At 42.8% G+C, this 19,684-nt stretch overlaps 1 pseudogene; it reads left to right on the top strand.

The window, feature by feature from the left end:
• The window catches only part of LOC146763658 (uncharacterized), a 142,179-nt pseudogene that overhangs the window by 1,280 nt on the left and 121,215 nt on the right, over nt 1-19,684 (top strand).

Here is a 19,684-nt window from a genome sequence, read left to right as displayed (position 1 = left end):
TGCTAAATTTGGGCACTGTGCACGAGTAAGTATCATGCAAATGGTCAGCTGTTGCAGGGAAATGGGAAGAAGAACACGAAGGGGTGTGTGGGGACACAAATAACCTGACGACCATTAACAGCAATTATGGGCCTTCCCAGCACTGTAAAGCTACCCATTTGCAAACAGTATTCAGGAGCAACAAGTGGGTCCACAGGGATTGATGTACCCACCACCGACACAGTAACTATTTTGACAAAAGAAATCTGCAAAGTGCCCCATGACACCTATGGCCCAATAGGACGTGGATTGAGTGCATTTCTGATAGGGATATCAAGTACTACACTTAAAGGTATTCATGTGCATTTAGGACTTATTGATGTTGATTATTTAGGACAGAGTCATGCTATGATATGAATTGATGACTGCCCTATTACTATTCAGAAAGGAACTTGCATCACTCAGCTTGTAGCCTCTGTGAGTTTTGTTCCCAATACGGTAAGTACCTCAAGTGTTCCGGACTGAGAAAGTAACGGAGAACCATCCAGAAAAGACATGCATCCTCACAGCCAGTGGATATCATCCAGGGACCGTATCGGTAACAGGTTTGATTGACACTGGAGCAGATGCTACAATACTCTCGTGACTGCGTTGGCCTCAATCGTGACCTCTCACTCGTGCAAGTTTTGGACTGATGGGGTTGGGTGGTTCTACAACAGGTGGCTTGTCAGCCATTGTAATTCATGTGAAACATCCCGATGGCCAACAAGCTAACATCAGACCCTCAGAATTACTGGGATTTTTAATTACTATTATTACAGAATTGCTATGGATTTTTAATAGGAGCCACTGTGATGCAGGGTGGTGAATGTCCAGTTGTAGCCTTGACATGGTTAACAGATAAACCTGTCTGGGTTGATCAGTGGCCCCTTACTACTGAAACGCTTACTGCCCTGCAAGAATTAGTCACAGAACAATTGCAAGTGGGTCATATTGAAGAATCATTCGGCCCCTTGAATACCCCTTGTAATAAAAAAGAAATCAGGAAAATGGAGACTTTTACATGATTTACAGCACATAAATGCTGTAATGGTAACAATGGGAGCTTTACAACCAGGCTTTCCTACACTGACAAAACCTGGCTAAAAGATGCATTGAATCAGATATATATCACTAATACTTTCTGAAAGACTAAATATGGTCTGCAATAATTCTAAAGTTCATCAGCTGCTTACATTATTCTTAAAATGTAAAATTGTACTGCTGTCAAAAGTAAGAACCTTCCTCAAACTCCTAAGTAAAAGGTTGTTTGAAACGTATTCTTTCAAACAAGAAGTGTTTCTCAAATATTTTACAAAACCTAGTGAAAATATTATTTTCTTGCAAAATTTCACATTCCTGTACAGACCCAAGCCAATTGTGCTTAAGCAATCATAATTACTCATACTATTACTGTGTTCTTCTACGCTACAAAGTACATATTATTTAATGTCAGTAACTTCATTTTATAAGCTAAATTAATAGTTTAAGACTTTCCATTAGGAATCAAAGTGTATCTGACAGTATTTCGGAGATTAAAATGTGTGAAAATACCACAAATACATAAAATTGCAGTCCTATACAGCATGTGAACATAGTAAAATACAATGATCATGACAGTTACATTTTTCCATTCTAATCTTTTTCTGAAGCTTTGCATGTGTACCAGGTAACTGGGCTGGGCTTGGTGTATCGCTGTAGAGCCCCAGGAGCTTTGCTCCCACTCAGCTGAATGTTAGCACATGGGCACCAGCCCTGGGCAGGAGCCAGTACAGGGCCCCTCCTGCAGGAGAAAGGATCAGGCCCTGCTCTGTAACTTTCATTTTGGCCACTTCTGTGAACAGGTAAGAAAGGTCAAAATGAAACTTTTCCCAGCTATTTCCGTCTGCTTTATCTTTTTAGGTGCCAGAACTCTGGGTCACAGATGGCCTGGGTGTGTGCTGAGCAGTGCAGTCCCCATGAAGTCCTTGGTTTCCCCACAAGTTGCCATGACTTGTTCCCAGGTGTGCCCAGCTCTGACAGGAGCAAGAGTCTGCAGCGCCGTGCCCTGCTCAGCCAGGGCTGTCTGGCACAGAGCAGCAGCAGCGCCAGCACCTTTCAATCCACTCCTTCCTTATCTTCTCCTGGGACACAGAAGCCTCTGGAAATCAGCACCACCAGTCTTCTTCCCAGCTCGGAGCAGCTCCTGCTGGCAGGCAGATGCTGCCAGTTTGACTGCTTTCAAAGGGGAATAAAGGCCGAGATGTACATGCTCAGGAGCCCTGGGCATATCCAATAAATGTGCAAACATGTGGGAGATTTGTCAGGAATTGTTTCAGCTGTTATGCCAACAGTGCCTTCTCTCCTGGTTCTGTGTGTTATAGATGAGTCATGTAACAGTTGGCTCTCACTGTTAAGAGGTAGATATTATGGGGATGTAAAAATGTATAGTGATGTTATTGTAATACATCCTCCCAGAGTCCTATTTCCCCTGCCCCTTGCAATAGCCTTGGTAGTCAGGGCTTTTGGGGAGGGCTGGCTTGTGACCAGGAGGTGTGGGTGGCGTAGCAACACCTGACCTCCAATAAGAATGTAAGAAAGGAATCTCCACCAGTGGATGGCAAAACTTTGACAAAACTTTGGAGGGGTTAAGGGTATAAAAGGCAGAGCATCCATTCTATAGATGTGCTGCTTGTAATGGTCAGAGACTCCCAGTGCTGCAAATTTTCCTTATTCAGTCCTTTGTTAAGATTTAATAAACATTTAAATTTTTTAAAAGTAAGCGTTGTTTCTCAGAAGTGCAATGCTTTGGGCCATTTTCTTGGTCTGGTTTCCTTTGCTTGGGTCCCATCTGAGTGCTCAGTTGGGGTACAAGCTATAGGTGTTTGGTGCACTCCTGGAGTTACTCTTGGATTCCTTGAACAACAGGGTTTGGCCACAAAGTGAATTTGTGCTGCTTTGTGACAGAGAAGAACTTCCCCGGTTATTTTGCGTTTGCTGTACGGAAGGGTGGTTATTGCTCTGCATAAATTCACAGGCCAATATAGAGTGCTTGCACTGTGATGTCAGGGCATGGTTGCCATGTGGTCATGGTGACAGCAGAAGGTTGTCTTGGTGCACGGAAGGCCTCAGTGTCAGAGCAACCCTAGGGCTTGCTCAGTGCAGGAGCATCCTCCTGGTTGAGGCGCTTGTCAGTGAGAGCTGCCCACTGACAAGAGCCTTGTTTTTTCTAGTGTTGGACAAATCTGCACAGCAGTGCTACAATGATTGAGCAACTTGCTGCTGCAGCTTTCACAGCTTATGGCGTTGTTTATTCTGGCTATTACCTCACTAACCTGGCACGTAAGTAGAGGTTTTCCCTGGGTGTACCCGAACCTGGCTTCTGTATGTCTTCCTGCTCTTTGTTAGTGCCTGAGTTATTTCAAAACAGAAAGAACACTAGGGTGCCACTGGTTTGGTAAAGCTCCTGTCAAGGCATCCAGGTACAAGGGGATTTCTGCAGCCACAGGGGCAGCATTTGCAAGGGAACCTGCAGGGATTCTTTTCCCTCCACGGGAGAGTCTGAGGCAGCAGAGTCTGTCTTTTCCTCAGTTTGCTGGGACATGCAAGACAGCTTTGAAAATGTAAACTGGAGACCTTCTTGGAAGGCCTTCTAACAACTGTGCAGTATTTCCCAGAATTCAGGGAAAGCTTCTTTCTTTCTACATTTTGTCATGAAAGGATTTGACTGTCTAACTTGAGCCTTGACTGAGTGTTAAATAGTGATTCCCTTTGCAAGGAAGAGCAAACTCCAAAGCAGTGAGTGTCTGCTCCTGGAACTTGGAGCTGCTGCTGTGTTGTGTCACAATAGAGCCTGCCCCATCAGAGTGGAATTTTGGAAAAGCTTTTCTGGGCAAATGTTTCCAGCAAGTTAATGAGAAGTTGTGCATGCATCTGATTAAAAAAAACCCTAGGTACCAGAAGGAGAGGATTTTTAAAAGAGGTGTTATGTGTTTGGTAGAACAGGAGCATTGAGTGTTAGAGAACAATTTGCATTTTCTTCATCATGTTTGTGTTCATTTAATGGCTAAACAGGCCAAAGGGTAGGCATGCCCAAGAATATTATCTGGATCTCTTGCTGGTTGTATGAATGAAATGTGTCTGCTGAAGGGATGTTGTGAAAGGGAAAACTCTCTGTTCGTGGTGCTTGTTCTGTGGGTTTCACCAGCCCAGACAATTTTCTCACAGCATCTGGTTCATTTTCCCTTGCCTACTACAGGTCACCTGAAGCATGTATTCAGCGGTGCTGGTCCTAAGGTGAGTAAGAAAGGAACATTTCATGTTTGTGCTGTTTGGCAATTGCAGAGTAAGCTGTGTGCTTAGCCAGAACCAGTAGGCTGTAGAGGGCCAGGCATGCAGGCTGAAAGAAAATCCATTTTCAGGCATTCCACAACAAATACAAAGGCATAGCTGGATATTTCCTAATTTCCAACTCAGAGCCTTGAAGACCTACAAACTCAGTTTTGCAGAGAGTTGAATAAGCCCATTTTAATGAAGTCACAGCAACTTAGATTCCTATCCTTATAAAACTTCATGATACTTCCTTAGAAGATGTGGTTGTAGAATTAGAAGGACAATTTAATGCGGTATTTGCAGTCAAACGGGCAATTTTGTGGCTGGGCAGCTGCGTGGGCCAAAGGAGCCCGGGGTGCCGGTCAAGAGCAGCTGAAGGTGGCCAGCGCCTGGCCAGGTAGCCAAGAAGGCCAAGGGCATCCTGGCCTGTGTCAGCAGCAGTGGGGCAGCAGGAGCAGGGCAGTGACCGTCCCCCTGGGCTGGGCAGCGCTGCGGCCAGAGCTGGGAGTGTGTGTCCACTTTCTGCCCGGTCGGTCTGCGTCTCACAAAACAGGATGGGACCCGGACTGGTTGCAGACTTAGCATTTATTATGTCTGTATCATCCAAGCAAAAAGCCAGAGACACAGAGAAATGAACATCCATGCAAATCTAGATCAAAGGCAAGATGGCAGTTGATGCAAAGCCTTTTTCTACATATTCTTTGAACCTATAACATAAAAGAAAAGGTGCAGAGTCATTATACCCTAACCAATAAGAAAAGGACCCATGTGGGTTTAACATTACCAGAAGGACTTCTATGAACCTCAAACGATATAGAGTAATTCATTATATAAGACTGAAACTTTTTCTATTTTTGCAAAGCATATATCTAGGACTTTTGACATCTCAAACTATCACTAAGTTCTTGTTCTTTCTTGCTCCTTATGATAAATATAAATGAATTCACTTGGTTCTTATTTTCCTAGCTTCCCATGAGAAGGTTTTGAAATTTCCCAGCCTTTTTCAGCTTTATGTCTACTTTCTGGGGCCTTTTTGCACTTTCTAAAGTTTTTTACCTTTTATATATTCCTACAATTCCCCCTCTCTTTTTAAATAAACTATTTTTGACTTGTCACTTATTTATTACTTTGTGTTCCATAGCTTTACTACTGCATATATTTATTCATGTAGGAAAAAAGTTATAAACTTTTTACATGAAGGTACTTTTGTTTTTGTTTGTTTTAAGCTCTATAATTCTAAGTTAAACCATTCTTAATGTTGGGTAAAGTTAGGTTTAGTATCTGTATTAGGTTCTGATAAATTTTGACTTTTTTAAGGCCTCAATGTAAAGGTTAAATTTGTGAGTGACTTTAATTGTTTTTGCTGAGGTTTTGTGAATTGTCTATAATTTTTCTAAATTTTTTTCTTTTGGAAAATAAAAACTTTTTTGATGAGTTTGTAATTTGTTGTGAATAATGAAGTGTATGTGGTATTAATATTAATATTCTAATAACAAGATTTTACTGAACTTGTAAAGTTCTTTTGATTAAGGAGTTAAGCTCTACTTCCTGAATAAATTGTTTAACTATGTTTCTTTATTTTTAATTGTAGATTGTAAAGTTTTTAAGTTTTTGTATATTTTTGTGAATGGATTTAGAATGATTAGACAAATTTATGTAGCACATTCTTTTGAATTCTTTTCAACTCTGTTTATGTGTTAGAAAAGAAAATTAACTGTTGTTTGATTTTGGAATTTGTTGGACACTGCTGATGTCAGTCTGCGTGTTACTGAGCGCACTGGATGTGGTATTTGTTTGTTTAGTTAATATTTAATCTTGTCTATTTGTCTTAATGTTTTTTCTGAAGCAATTGTAGGTAAGAAGAAGCTTGTTGAAATATTTTGTGGTTTTTTTTGAAAGACTGAAATTACTGCTGTAATTTTTTGGGTATATATGAATAGATCTTTTGTCTTTTCTTGTCTTTTTTGAAACTGTTTTAGTACTAGGTGTTATTACAGTGAGTGTGCTAATGTTACATGGTTTGTCTTTAGGGTATGATAGAATGTTTTGCTATGTTTTATTTCTACAAATGAACTAATAACATTTTGGTAATTTCCGTGGATATTTGTTAACTTTAGATTTTTATCTACAGTGTATGAGTAATTGCACTAAAGCCTTAAATTTTTGTATTCATAGTAAGAGTGAATAGCACTGTATTTTTGAGAATTATTTTTTTTCTAATTGTTTCTTGAAAATGTGACACGGAAATTTATTGCTAAGGAACTACGGATCTTTAATTCTTGGGGTTCTGAACTTGTTTTGAGGAGTTGTTTGGTCTAGAGGCTTTAATCCCTTGTGCGATTGTTTCTATTAGTAATTTCACTTAGCTTGTTGTTAAATCACTTTTTTGTTAAAAGATCATGTTATATAGGTATTGGCTAATTTTTAGTGGTACACTAACTAAACAGGTTGAAAAAGGCTTTTTTGGATTTGAGTGAGACATACATATGGTATCTGATCTTGTAGCTTTGGTTAATGTGACTTAGACATTTGGTTTTGGTGTTGTATAGGAAAATTTGCATGATAAAAAGTAAGCAAAGTTAGAAAATACAAAGTGAACTGATTTTCTTTCATATCTTTTTTGTTGAGTTACTCTTTGTTAAAAGAATTTTCAATAATATTTTAACTTTTAAACTGCATTTTTTGGAGAGTTTAGAATATTAATTTTTTAGAATCTAATGATAAGAAATCTTTCTTTTCATGTTTTTGTTAAAAGAGCTCTACGAAACAAGCTCTACACATGTATCATTATCATTAGATTGAAGTTTGCAGATTCTACAGGTGACATAGGAACACTGGGCGTGACTTGTAGTCTCTGTTTAGCTTACGTTTGTGTGATTGCTTTTTTACTTTTGGGTTTGTTAGTGTGTTTTGGTGTGTTGTATGGTTTGATGCTCTTTATTGGAATTCACTTTGCTTTTCTAGTACTTGGAGAAATACAAGTATACTCTTTGCTTTAAGTTATTAATTGGCGAGGACTTTTAATTTGTCTTCTTTCAGGTCTTTTAATTAAAACAAGAGAATTTTTTTTTAGTTTTGTTTGTGTGTTATTTGTAAAATGCTTAAGAATTGGTGGATCTGGTTCTGCAAAAGAACTGTTTAAAAAATTATGAACATATAAAGCTTGACTCAATTTTATCTGTAGTATTACTTCTGCTCCCCTCTTCTGTTGATCTAAATGTGTTTTAATATGTGATATGTCTTTTTAACAGTTGTTTGATTTGTGGGGGAGTGGGGAATACTACAGGTGTGATGAACATTTTAATTTATTAGGAATGTTGTTACTTTTTGAGATAGATATGTGGGGCTATTGTTTGTTTTCATTTCCTGGAGTACACTTAATGAAGTAAATGTTTGTAAAAAATGTTGATAGGTACGATTACTTGTTCTCTTGTGTGGATAGAGGTAAAAACTGTACTTGATAGTGAATCTACTGAAACATGAATATTTTTAAATCTCCCCAAAGAAGGGTATTTAGTGATGTTTGTTATAATTGTACTCTTTATAAACTTTGTGGATTAACAGTTCCTGTAGAAACAGGGGTTTGCACAAGGTGACAATCAGGGTAACTGTTAATAATAGCTTTAGCTTGGGATTTAGAGATACAAAACGTCTGTACAAGTACTTGTGTATATTGAGGAAAAAGGTATGACTCAATTTTGCATGCTGAAAAATGTTTGCTAATGTGTTTGAGATAACTATGGCCAGTTTTTTTGTTCTTGTATTTCTTTTTGCTAAACATCTTGGTAAAGATGAATGAGTTGTAATATGAGAAATAAAATATAGGTTAGTTCTGTGTTGTAAATTTTTATGAAGACATGAGAGCTAGCAATATACATTATTATTACTAATATTTTTTAAAATGATATTTTTACCTACATTAGTAACAGAGGTAGAATCTGTAATTAAACTGAAAGGCTTTGAAAATAGCTGAAGAGCTTTAACAACAGCAGCTACTTTAACTACTTGAGGAGAACTTTCAACTATTTGGATATTTGATTTCTAATTTTTTGTAGTTTGATTTAACTATACAATTACTGATTTATGTGTTTTTCTTGACTTATTAGCGAAGAGCGTTGTATTACTTAAAGGCCCTTCACTTAGCAAGGGCTATTTTTTGAAACTCAATTTTGTTTGTAATAATTTGTGACTTGGATAATGAATAGCACAAACACTTGCAAAATTTAAGAATGCATTTTGTAAATCATCTGAATTTTGTAATGCCTAATCTAAATAATCTTTATTTAAAGGTAATTAGAGAACTGTAAAATCTTTACCTATTAAGGTTAATATTCTTGCTTTGGCCTTAATTACAATTTGTGCTATATCTCTAGGGTTGTAGAAATTGTTTTTGGAGACTTGTAGGGAAGAAAAACTTATTATTCTACTATTAATAATGGATCTTTCTAAGATGGATCTCATGGAAAAATGAGGCTATAAAGTTGTAGCTTCTGTCTCAAAGCAGTCAGGAAGAAAGGTTTCTTGGGAGCATAATGATGGGCTTGTCTTCTTTGGAAAGTTTTTGTGACTTTTTATGGTGAGTTGAGCTTCAGGTGTTAAAATCTTGGGAGATTTAATGTCACAGTTTTCTCTCAGTAGATCAAAAAGTGGAGCAAGTTCATCGTTGGCAATTTTCAAAATAGGTTTCATCTAGTTCATTTCTCTTAAAAGTTGCTGTAAATCTTGCAAAGTGTTGATGTTGACTTGAAGGTGTATCTTTTGTAGTGAAATTGTTTGTTTTGCTATCTTCTATCTTAGATATTTTTAGAGTGGGATTTCTTGTATCTTAGATGTAGAAATTCTAGTTCAGTCTTTTGGATTTCAGTGACAGCACTGTCACGAGTTTGTTTCATCTTTGTCTGTGTCAGTGCTGCAATGAGGAGATCATCTATGTAGTGTAGAATTGTGGATTGTGGATGCTTCTGTCAAGTTGGGCACAGTACTTGTGTGACAAAATATTGTTAAATTGTTAGAGAAGTCTTCATCCCTTGTGGTAAAGATTTCTAGTGCTATCTTTGCATTGGCTTTCTTTGATTGATGACTGGAACTGAGAAGGCAAATCTTGGGGCATCTTCAGGATGAAGTGGTGGTATGTTGAAGAAACAGTCTTTTATAGCGATAATGACAAGAGGCCAGTTTCTAGAAATTATTGATAGAGAGGGACGTGCAGCAGCTGTCTTCCTTTCAGGACTTGTACTAGTAATTATGGATTCACTTTGTAAGCAAACAGTAGTTCTTCTGATCCTTGTGAGTGTTCTCATAGGTGATACTAAGTGTTAGCTACTGGGCTAAAACAGGAGAGAAATTACAGAGACATCTGCACCGTATCTGGTATGCCTGTAACATAAATTGTTCTACCACGATGAGTTAGGGCACAAGTCAGTTCTAAGTATGTTCTACTTAGAAGACACCTAGCATTGGAGTAGAAATCACATCTGGAACACCTTGGTACACCGTTTGATTGGTTAACAAAGCATCTTGTTGAGATACATTTTGTTTGAGTATGTCTATAGGTAAAGCAATTGTAAAAGCAAGAGGCGTCTTAGGTTGAATTATTGTTGGGGCTTTGAGGAGAAGAGCTAAAACTATTAGCTCTTCATTGTAGTTTACTGAAATGATAACTGGAAAAATTTATAGTCCAAGACTTGTATTGTTGTCTTAACCTATAAGAATTTAAAATTCTTGTCTTTGTTGTGATTTCTTAATCACACCTGTAGGTATACATTCGTAACAGCAATTTTTTAAAAACCGTATTAATTTGGAGTTGGCCAAGTCCAGTTTTGTCCTTGGAGGTAATAAGAAGGTACATCTTGTGGTACTGGTGGTAAAGGTGTTTGGCTTTGAGGTCTCCTAGTTAAGGCTAAGGGGGCAAAATTCCCTGGATTCTGGGTTACTAATGCTTGTTTCACTGCGTGGTGCGTCGCGCTTTGCTTGGAGTTTAACGGTAGGGGATTACTATCTATATCAAATTTAGAATGACAATTTTTTGCATAATGTTTCCCTTTTTGATATTGAGGACTAAGAGAAGGTATTCTTCAGATTTTATTATTGGATCAAGGTAAGTCTTTATCACATGACTAGTCTTCTCACATCTGAAGCACGACTTTTTAGTAGAATTTCATTGAACAGCAGCAAGAGTTTTTTCAAAAAGTTTTATTTGTTCTTCCATTGCTTTTTAAACTTTGTTTTTTAGTGAATCATGAGATTTAGTAATTTGCTCTCTAAAGGCACTAGCTTGTGCTGTAGCAAGATACCTTGGAGTGCTAATTTTACTGTAAGTTGAAAGCATTTGAGTAACAGTTGGAGGCTGTTTGGGTAATGTAGAAATAATTTTTTTGCAATCATCATTTGCATTTACAAATGCTAGGTTTTGGAGAATATAAGAATGAGCTGCTTTATCAGGGCGTTGTTATTCAACAGCTTGTGTTAACTTAATTAAAAATGTACGATATGATTCATTTGTTCTTTGTGTCATGGTCGAATATGCTTTAAGAGGAGTACCTGTTGATTTGACAGAAATGAAAGTTTTTCTTGCAGCTTGTTTAATATCTCTCAGCACTGACCTAGGAAAAAAGTTTCTGTGTCTGGTTTATCATATGGCAGTTTGCTAGACAATTTAGCTTCTGAAAATGTTTCATATGTACTACTAACATATTTTTCCCTTAAAACCTTAGTAAGTATTTTCTGCTGGAGTTTTCATAAATAACATAAATTGTGAATTAGTTAAAATCAGTCTTGCCACAATGCGATAATCAGTTGGCATGAGTTCATAAGAGTAAAAAAAATACTTTTTAACACATAATTAAAAATAAAGAGAGTTAATTCTGCTTTCTTTCAAAGTTTGATTTCACTCTTTGATGTTCTTGTCATGGTTTGACACTGGCACAATGCCAGTGCCCCCATGAAAATTCAATCTCTCAATTGAATGCTGTAATGCAATCGAGGACAGAGCAAAGCAAGCCAAAGCTTTTTAACAAGGAAAAAACTTTATTAAGCTACTACTATAAAAGGGAAAAAAAAGAGAGAAAAAAACCACACAAAGATCAAAATGAAAACCTTGCAAAGTATTCTTCCTCCCACCACCAACTCCAACAAACCACAGTGAGACACAATCTGGACCCCAATCAGGTTTCCACCCTGCAGACAATCGATACTCAGTCCATCAAGGGAGAACAGGAGTCTCCTCTGTGCCACAGACCCCCCCAAGAAACACACTGCCACATCCTGTGTTTCCATGTCACACATGGCACCGCCCGGAGAAAAAGTTTGCCATGGTGACCCTGCTCCTTTCCATGCACAGTGCTCTCACCACCAATGCCTGGATGGACCGACTGCTTTTAGGATTTTTTCTTTCAAGGATGCTTTCCAAGAGGGGGAAAACAACAGCTCAGTTTTTTCATTTTTTGGGACGACAGTTCCCCCCATTTTCCCCTGGGGCCGAGGGTACAAGAACAGAGATCTTCTTTTCTTCTTCTTTGAGGTCAGGGGACACCACCACAAACCCCCTAACTCTTCTCTGTTTGCTCCACTTCTGTCTTTTCCCAGCTGAAGCAGGTCTCTTGGCTCACTGGCATCCTCCTAAAATACAGTCTCTCTTGAAAGAGAAAAATCGGTTCAGTCTATGGCCAACAAGGAAAAGTCCAGCCAAAAAAAACACTCCTCATCTCCTCCCACCTAGAATTCCTCCTTCTAACATCCCAGGGTCCAAGCTGTCTCTCTTCCTCTCTTTCAAACCGAGGAGGAGTGAAATTTCACCAAGCTTTCATTTCTCAAGGAAGGGTTAAAAGTCCTGACTCCCAGGGCTGGCTCGATGCTCAGGCTCTGGCTCCCACAGGCAGCTGGGCACCTTGCGGCCCCCTCGCTCTTCTCCTTTCCTGCGGCGTACTGCTGATGCTGATAAAACCACCGCTGTCTCTTCACTCTCTCTCTCTCTCTCTCGACTCTGGGGGGAAATGGAGACATCCCAGATTTCTCCACCCTTCTACCTGCAGTGGCCAGCCCAGTTCCAGTCCCTCCACCCCTGGGCCCACCTCAGTCAGGCCATGGGCCTCCCCCTCCCCACCCAGCCACGGCCGGGCAGGGGAGAGTCCTGCACTGCACGCTGACCAGAACCAAAGAGAGCCAGTTCTCCTGGGAATTCTGATTTTAACCCCTCTGTGTTCTCAGAGGCGTGTCCACCTTCAATTGGTCAATATCCAAATTGACCTCTGCCTTCCGAGAAAATTCTTTTTCCATGTCAAAAAACAAGAGTTATAATGTGAGAGTGATTAATACATAGGCCTACTATTATCCCTCCCATAAGAGACTGGCATGGATAAAATTTGTTCGTTTAAAAACTTAAAACCTCTTTTTTTTCCAAAAGATATAACCCTATTTTTTTCTAATCAGATGTTGCTACATCATGTTCTGAACTAGGCAGATTATTGTTGTAGCAACTGAGCTCTGAGAGAAATCTGTCTTGGTTTCTAGACACAGTTCTGGGCTTTCTGCTGAAAGAAGTCTCAGCTTGGTTCCTTACTAAATTCTTACTATAGCAACTCGCAGTCTCAGCTTTATAAATTTTAATTTTCCTTAATGATTTAGATCCCGATTTTATGGTCCTGATTGTGCTTATTAATTTCAAATTTCCCAACATTTCCCAAAATTATGTCTACATTCTAAAGTCATCTTACACTTTAGAAAGATTTTTATCTTTTTATTAACGTAAACACTTGTGAGCCCATCTGAAGCAGAAAGCCCTGGAGGGGCTGGAGCATGTGCAGAGAAGGACACAAGAGCTGGGGAATGCTGTGGAGCACAAGGCCAAGGAGGAGGTGCTGAGGAAGCTTTAGGGTAGAAAACGGGAGCCTCTAGAGGGACAATCAGGCAAACTTCCATGGTTCCATAGGTGACAGTGCTCACCACCAGGGCTGTTCCCCTGCCAAACACGCCCTCACTGCATCCCAGTGCTTTAGACACTGGTGTCAGAGACACTCCCTGCTTGTTGCTGGTTGCATTTTTGTTTTGCTGGTTTAGTAGAGGAAAAGTCCTGTTGATTTTCTCATTTTCCAACAAGCAAATATGCTTCTGCACAACGTTTCCTGCCCTTTTCCAGCACTGGATGAGATTCAGATCCAGTTGTAGGCTTCCATGTCTGCAGCAGCAATAGCAAAGGTGTAGCTGTCTCTTTCTTTCTTTTCCATTGCAGAGCTTTCAAAAGCTAAAACTCTGCATTGCAGAGACAATGTTGCTTGCTGATGGCAGCCAGGGAGGAATATCAGCTTCATATCCATATGCAGTTCTGTTGAATTGGCCTGGTTTAATTTGATCTGTGTGGCTTAGAATCCTTTTACTATCCTTTTACTCTGGAATTTTATGATTTCTCCTTGGAAGATACGGTCGTAGATGTGAGAAGGAAGGAGGTTATACGTGATAGGTAATAGCTTGTCGCACACGCTTCTCTCTTGTCCCAGAGCACAAAACCAGCATCGGTGTCTGCCCCAGCTCCCTCTGCTCCTGGAGAAGATGAAGAGGAGCAAATTGAGCAGAATGACCGCGAGTCTCCATCAGTGGTCAGAGCAGAGCCTGAATCTTCTGAGCCAGTAAGTGCCAGTTGTGGGTGGTGCTGTCTTTAGTGCAAGGCAGAGCTGCAAGTTTTGCTTTTGCATTTCAGAGCTTTCAAGATTCAAAAGATCAGAAAAACAAGTAGATCATTGCTACCTCATAGTAGGCAGGGTGGAATATTTACATCAGAGCAATTTGCATTACAGATGGATCTGCCAATTTTAATACCATGAGACCACCATAGAATCCCATTGCAATAAAAGTTTCTTAATATTCCTCGGAAGATTTAGTGTTATATGGGAGAAGAAAGATTCTTATAAATGAGAGGTAATGGCTCATCCCTCATGGTTCTCTCTTGCTACAGCTGAGAGAGGCAACAGCAGTGTCTGCCCCGGCTCCCTCTGCTCCTGGAGAAGAAGCCAAAGAGGAGCAAATTGAGCAGCATGACCGCGAGGCTCTATCAGTGGTCACAGCAGAGCCTGACACTTCTGTAAGTGCCAGTTGTGGGTGGTGCTGTCTATCGTGCAACACAGAGCAGCAAGATTTCCTTTTGCATTTCAGAGCTTTCAAGAATTAAAAAGTCAGTTACAAAGAGATCATTGCTCCATGATAGTAGGGAGGGTGGAATATTTATTTCAGAGGAATTTGCATTACAGGTGGATTAGCCAATTTTAATGCCATAAGAGCGCATTGGAATCCCATTGCAATTAAAGTTTCCCAATTTTCCTTGGAAGAAATGGTGGTAGATGTGAGAATATAGAAGGTTATAAATTATAGGTAACGGCCCGTCCCTAATAATTCTTTCTTGTCACAGATGACAGAGGAAAGAGCAGTGTCTGCCCCAGCTCCCTCTCCTCCTGGAGAAGAAGCCAAAGAGGAGCAAATTGAGGAGTATGACTGCAAGGCTCCATCAGTGGTCACAGCAGAGCCTGAATTTTCTGAGCCAGTAAGTGCCAGTTGTGGGTGGTGCTGTCTTTAGTGCAAGGCAGAGCTGCAAGTTTCTGACCAGCCAGCTCTTGCTGCTGCTTGGCTGAGGATGCTGAGTGCTGGAGTCCTGCCAGGACCCGGCGATTTCCTGCAGGCAGTGACCACCAGCCAGAAATTGGCCTTGGACCTGTCATGTTGAGGCACCAAAGCCTGTTTGCCTCAGGGTGACCATCTGTCTGCTCGGCTCAGTGAAGCTCTGTCTCTTGGTTTTTGAAGTGCTGTTGCCAAGTGCACATGAGGTGGTGCTGGAGCTTCATTTGTTTGCTTTGTTTGCTTTCTCTTTGTGGAAACACGTGTTTGGCTGGTGAAATTGCTCTTCAGCTTTCTTGAGAATTTATTCAGTTCTACAAAGTGTGTGGCCCAGCTGTCTTGTGACTTTTAAGATGGAAGGAGACGAGTGTGTTGTCCATGAATCTGTGGGGAACAAGACCTGTGGCCACAGAAACAAAGTGTGTAGTTGTGAAACCCTGTTGTGAGGCAAAAAGCTCAAGGAGCAAGGTTCTGTAGATGCATTTTTAGGGTTACAGTGCAGCTTTGGAAATGGCATTGGAGCCTGGAGGCGGGGGTGAAGCTGCAAGTCCTTGACTGGTGTCTTGTTGCTGAGAAGAGGCAGGACATCTTGGAACAGGGGATGCTGTATTTGAAGTCAAAGGGGCAACTTTGTGGTGGGGGAGCTGCGTGGGCCCAAAGGATGAAGGCGTGCCGGTCAAGAGCAGTGGAACAAGAGCCAGGGTGTGGCCACATAGCCAAGAAGGCCAAGGGCATCCTGGCCTGTGTCAGCAGCAGCGGGGCAGCAGGAGCAGGGCAGTGGCCGTCCCCCTGGGCTGGGCAGCGCTGTGGCCAGAGCTGGGAGTGTGTGTCCACTTGTTGGCCCCTCTGAAGCTGAAAGTCCTTGAGGGGCTGGAGCGTGTGCAGAGAAGGACACGAGAGCTAGGGAGGGGTTTCAGCCTGGACAACGGGAGCCTCCTGAGGGACCTTCAGGCACACTTCCATAGATCCATATGTGACAGTGCTCACCACCAGGGCTGTTTCCCTGCCAAACATGCCCTCACTGCCTCCAAGTGCTTTAGCCACCTGAGGAGGGAACACTTTTGTCTTGTGGCTTGTTGGCTTGCTAGGAGGTGAAGCCCTGCCCATTTTCTCTCTTTTACAACAAGCACAGATGCTTCTGCACAAACGTTCCTGCCCTTTTCACGCACTGGATGGCATTCTGACCCAGTTTGACTTTTCCATATCTGCCGCAGCAATAGCAATGGCCTTGCTGGCTATTTCCTCCTTTTCCATTTCAGGCCAATAAATAAAAGAGCTCAAAGCTCCATTGTTGTGCAGGGGCACCATTGCTTGCTGATGGCAGCCAGGGAGGACTATCAAATTCATAGAGTGCATCAAATAGAGTTCTGTTGAGTTGGCCCATTTTCATCTGGTTGGAGTGACTTAGAATCCCATTGCTAACAAAGTTGAGGATTTCTCCTTTGAAAAGGTGGTTGTGGATCTGAGGAGAAACCAGGTCATAAATGAGAGGTAACGGCCTGTCCCTCATGCTTCTCTCTTGCCGCAGATGGCAGAAGGAACAGCGGTCTCTGCCCCGGCTCCCTCTGCTCCTGGAGAAGGAGCCAAAAAGGAGCAAAAGGAGCAAGATGACCACAAGCCTGCAGCTGTGGCCGATCGATCCAAGACAGTAAGTGCCAGTTGTGGGTGGTGCTGTCTTTAGTGCAAGGCAGAGCTGCAAGTTTCTGACCAGCCAGCACTTGCATGTTGCTTGCTGAGGATGCCGAGTGCTGCAATCCTGTGGGACGTAGCCATTTCCTGCAGGCAGTGGCCTCCAGCTAGAAATTGGCCTTTGACCTGTCACTTTGAGGCCCTGAAGGTCTGGGGACTCTGGCTGAGCTTCTGGCTGCTCGGCTCAGGGAAGGTCGATCTCTGGGCTTCTGCAGCGTCGTGGCCAAGGGCACACGTGGCAGTGCTGCAGGTGGCAGGGCTTTTTTGTCTGTTTTCCCTTTGTGGAAAGGTGTGTTTGGTTTGTGGAAGTGTTCTGCAGTTTTCTGGAGCACTTCTTCACTTGTACAGTCTCTTTTGGCTTTTGCTAAGCTGCAAGGAGATGATTGAGTTGTCTAGGAATCTGTGGGTGCCATTCTTGTTGAGTGTGGCCAAAGAAACCAAGTGCCTCGTTGGGAAGACTTCTTGTGTGGCAGAAAGAAGAAGCAGCAAGTTTCTGTGGACGCCTTTTGCGATGAAGCCTGCAGCTTTGGAAATGGCATTAGGGCCTAGGGTGGGGGTGAAGCTGCAAGTCCTTGACTGCTGTCTTGTTTGGCTGAGAAGAGGCAGGACATCTTGGAACCGGGGATGCTGTATTTGAAGTCAAAGGGGCAATTTTGTGGTGAGGGACCTGAGTAGGCTAAAAGGACCCAGTGGTGCCAGTCAAGAGCAGCTGAATGTGGGCCAGCGCTTGGCCACATAGCCAAGAAGGCCAAGGCCATCCTGGCCTGTGTCAGCAGCAGTGGTGCAGCAGGAGCAGGGCAGTGGCCGTCCCCCTGGGCTGGGCAGCGCTGCGGCCAGAGCTGGGAGTGTGTGTCCACTTGTTGGCCCCTCTGAAGCTGAAAGTCCTTGAGGGGCTGGAGCGTGTGCAGAGAAGGACACGAGAGCTAGGGAGGGGTTTCAGCCTGGACAACGGGAGCCTCCTGAGGGACCTTCAGGCACACTTCCATAGATCCATATGTGACAGTGCTCACCACCAGGGCTGTTTCCCTGCCAAACATGCCCTCACTGCCTCCAAGTGCTTTAGCCACCTGAGGAGGGAACACTTTTGTCTTGTGGCTTGTTGGCTTGCTAGGAGGTGAAGCCCTGCCCATTTTCTCTCTTTTACAACAAGCACAGATGCTTCTGCACAAACGTTCCTGCCCTTTTCATGCACTGGATGGCATTCTGATCCAGTTTGACTTTTCCATATCTGCCGCAGCAATAGCAATGGCCTTGCTGGCTATTTCCTCTTTTTCCATTTCAGGCCAATAAATAAAAGAGCTCAAAGCTCCATTGTTGTGCAGGGGCACCATTGCTTGCTGATGGCAGCCGGGGAGGACTATCAAATTCATAGAGTGCATCAAATAGAGTTCTGTTGAGTTGGCCCATTTTCATCTGGTTGGAGTGACTTAGAATCCCATTGCTAACAAAGTTGAGGATTTCTCCTTTGAAAAGGTGGTTGTGGATCTGAGGAGAAACCAGGTCATAAATGAGAGGTAACGGCCTGTCCCTCATGCTTCTCTCTTGCCACAGATGGCAGAAGGAACAGCGGTCTCTGCCCCGGCTCCCTCTGCTCCTGGAGAAGGAGCCAAAAAGGAGCAAAAGGAGCAAGATGACCACAAGCCTGCAGCTGTGGCCGATCGATCCAAGACAGTAAGTGCCAGTTGTGGGTGGTGCTGTCTTTAGTGCAAGGCAGAGCTGCAAGTTTCTGAGCAGCCAGCACTTGCATGTTGCTTGCTGAGGATGCCGAGTGCTGCAATCCTGTGGGACGTAGCCATTTCCTGCAGGCAGTGGCCTCCAGCTAGAAATTGGCCTTTGACCTGTCACTTTGAGGCCCTGAAGGTCTGGGGACTCTGGCTGAGCTTCTGGCTGCTCGGCTCAGGGAAGGTCGATCTCTGGGCTTCTGCAGCGTCGTGGCCAAGGGCACACGTGGCAGTGCTGCAGGTGGCAGGGCTTTTTTTGTCTGTTTTCCCTTTGTGGAAAGGTGTGTTTGGTTTGTGGAAGTGTTCTGCAGTTTTCTGGAGCACTTCTTCACTTGTACAGTCTCTTTTGGCTTTTGCTAAGCTGCAAGGAGATGATTGAGTTGTCTAGGAATCTGTGGGTGCCATTCTTGTTGAGTGTGGCCAAAGAAACCAAGTGCCTCGTTGGGAAGACTTCTTGTGTGGCAGAAAGAAGAAGCGGCAAGTTTCTGTGGACGCCTTTTGCGATGAAGCCTGCAGCTTTGGAAATGGCATTAGGGCCTAGGGTGGGGGTGAAGCTGCAAGTCCTTGACTGCTGTCTTGTTTGGCTGAGAAGAGGCAGGACATCTTGGAACCGGGGATGCTGTATTTGAAGTCAAAGGGGCAATTTTGTGGTGAGGGACCTGAGTAGGCTAAAAGGACCCAGTGGTGCCAGTCAAGAGCAGCTGAATGTGGGCCAGCGCTTGGCCACATAGCCAAGAAGGCCAAGGCCATCCTGGCCTGTGTCAGCAGCAGTGGTGCAGCAGGAGCAGGGCAGTGGCCGTCCCCCTGGGCTGGGCAGCGCTGCGGCCAGAGCTGGGAGTGTGTGTCCACTTGTTGGCCCCTCTGAAGCTGAAAGTCCTTGAGGGGCTGGAGCGTGTGCAGAGAAGGACACGAGAGCTAGGGAGGGGTTTCAGCCTGGACAACGGGAGCCTCCTGAGGGACCTTCAGGCACACTTCCATAGATCCATATGTGACAGTGCTCACCACCAGGGCTGTTTCCCTGCCAAACATGCCCTCACTGCCTCCAAGTGCTTTAGCCACCTGAGGAGGGAACACTTTTGTCTTGTGGCTTGTTGGCTTGCTAGGAGGTGAAGCCCTGCCCATTTTCTCTCTTTTACAACAAGCACAGATGCTTCTGCACAAACGTTCCTGCCCTTTTCACACACTGGATGGCATTCTGACCCAGTTTGACTTTTCCATATCTGCCGCAGCAATAGCAATGGCCTTGCTGGCTATTTCCTCCTTTTCCATTTCAGGCCAATAAATAAAAGAGCTCAAAGCTCCATTGTTGTGCAGGGGCACCATTGCTTGCTGATGGCAGCCGGGGA

This window comes from Lonchura striata, chromosome Z (assembly GCF_050655825.1).
Source record: "Lonchura striata isolate lonStrDom1 chromosome Z, ASM5065582v1, whole genome shotgun sequence".
Classification (NCBI taxonomy): domain Eukaryota; kingdom Metazoa; phylum Chordata; class Aves; order Passeriformes; family Estrildidae; genus Lonchura; species Lonchura striata.
Note: the sequence above shows the minus strand (reverse complement) of the source record. Positions and strands in the feature narration are given on the sequence as shown.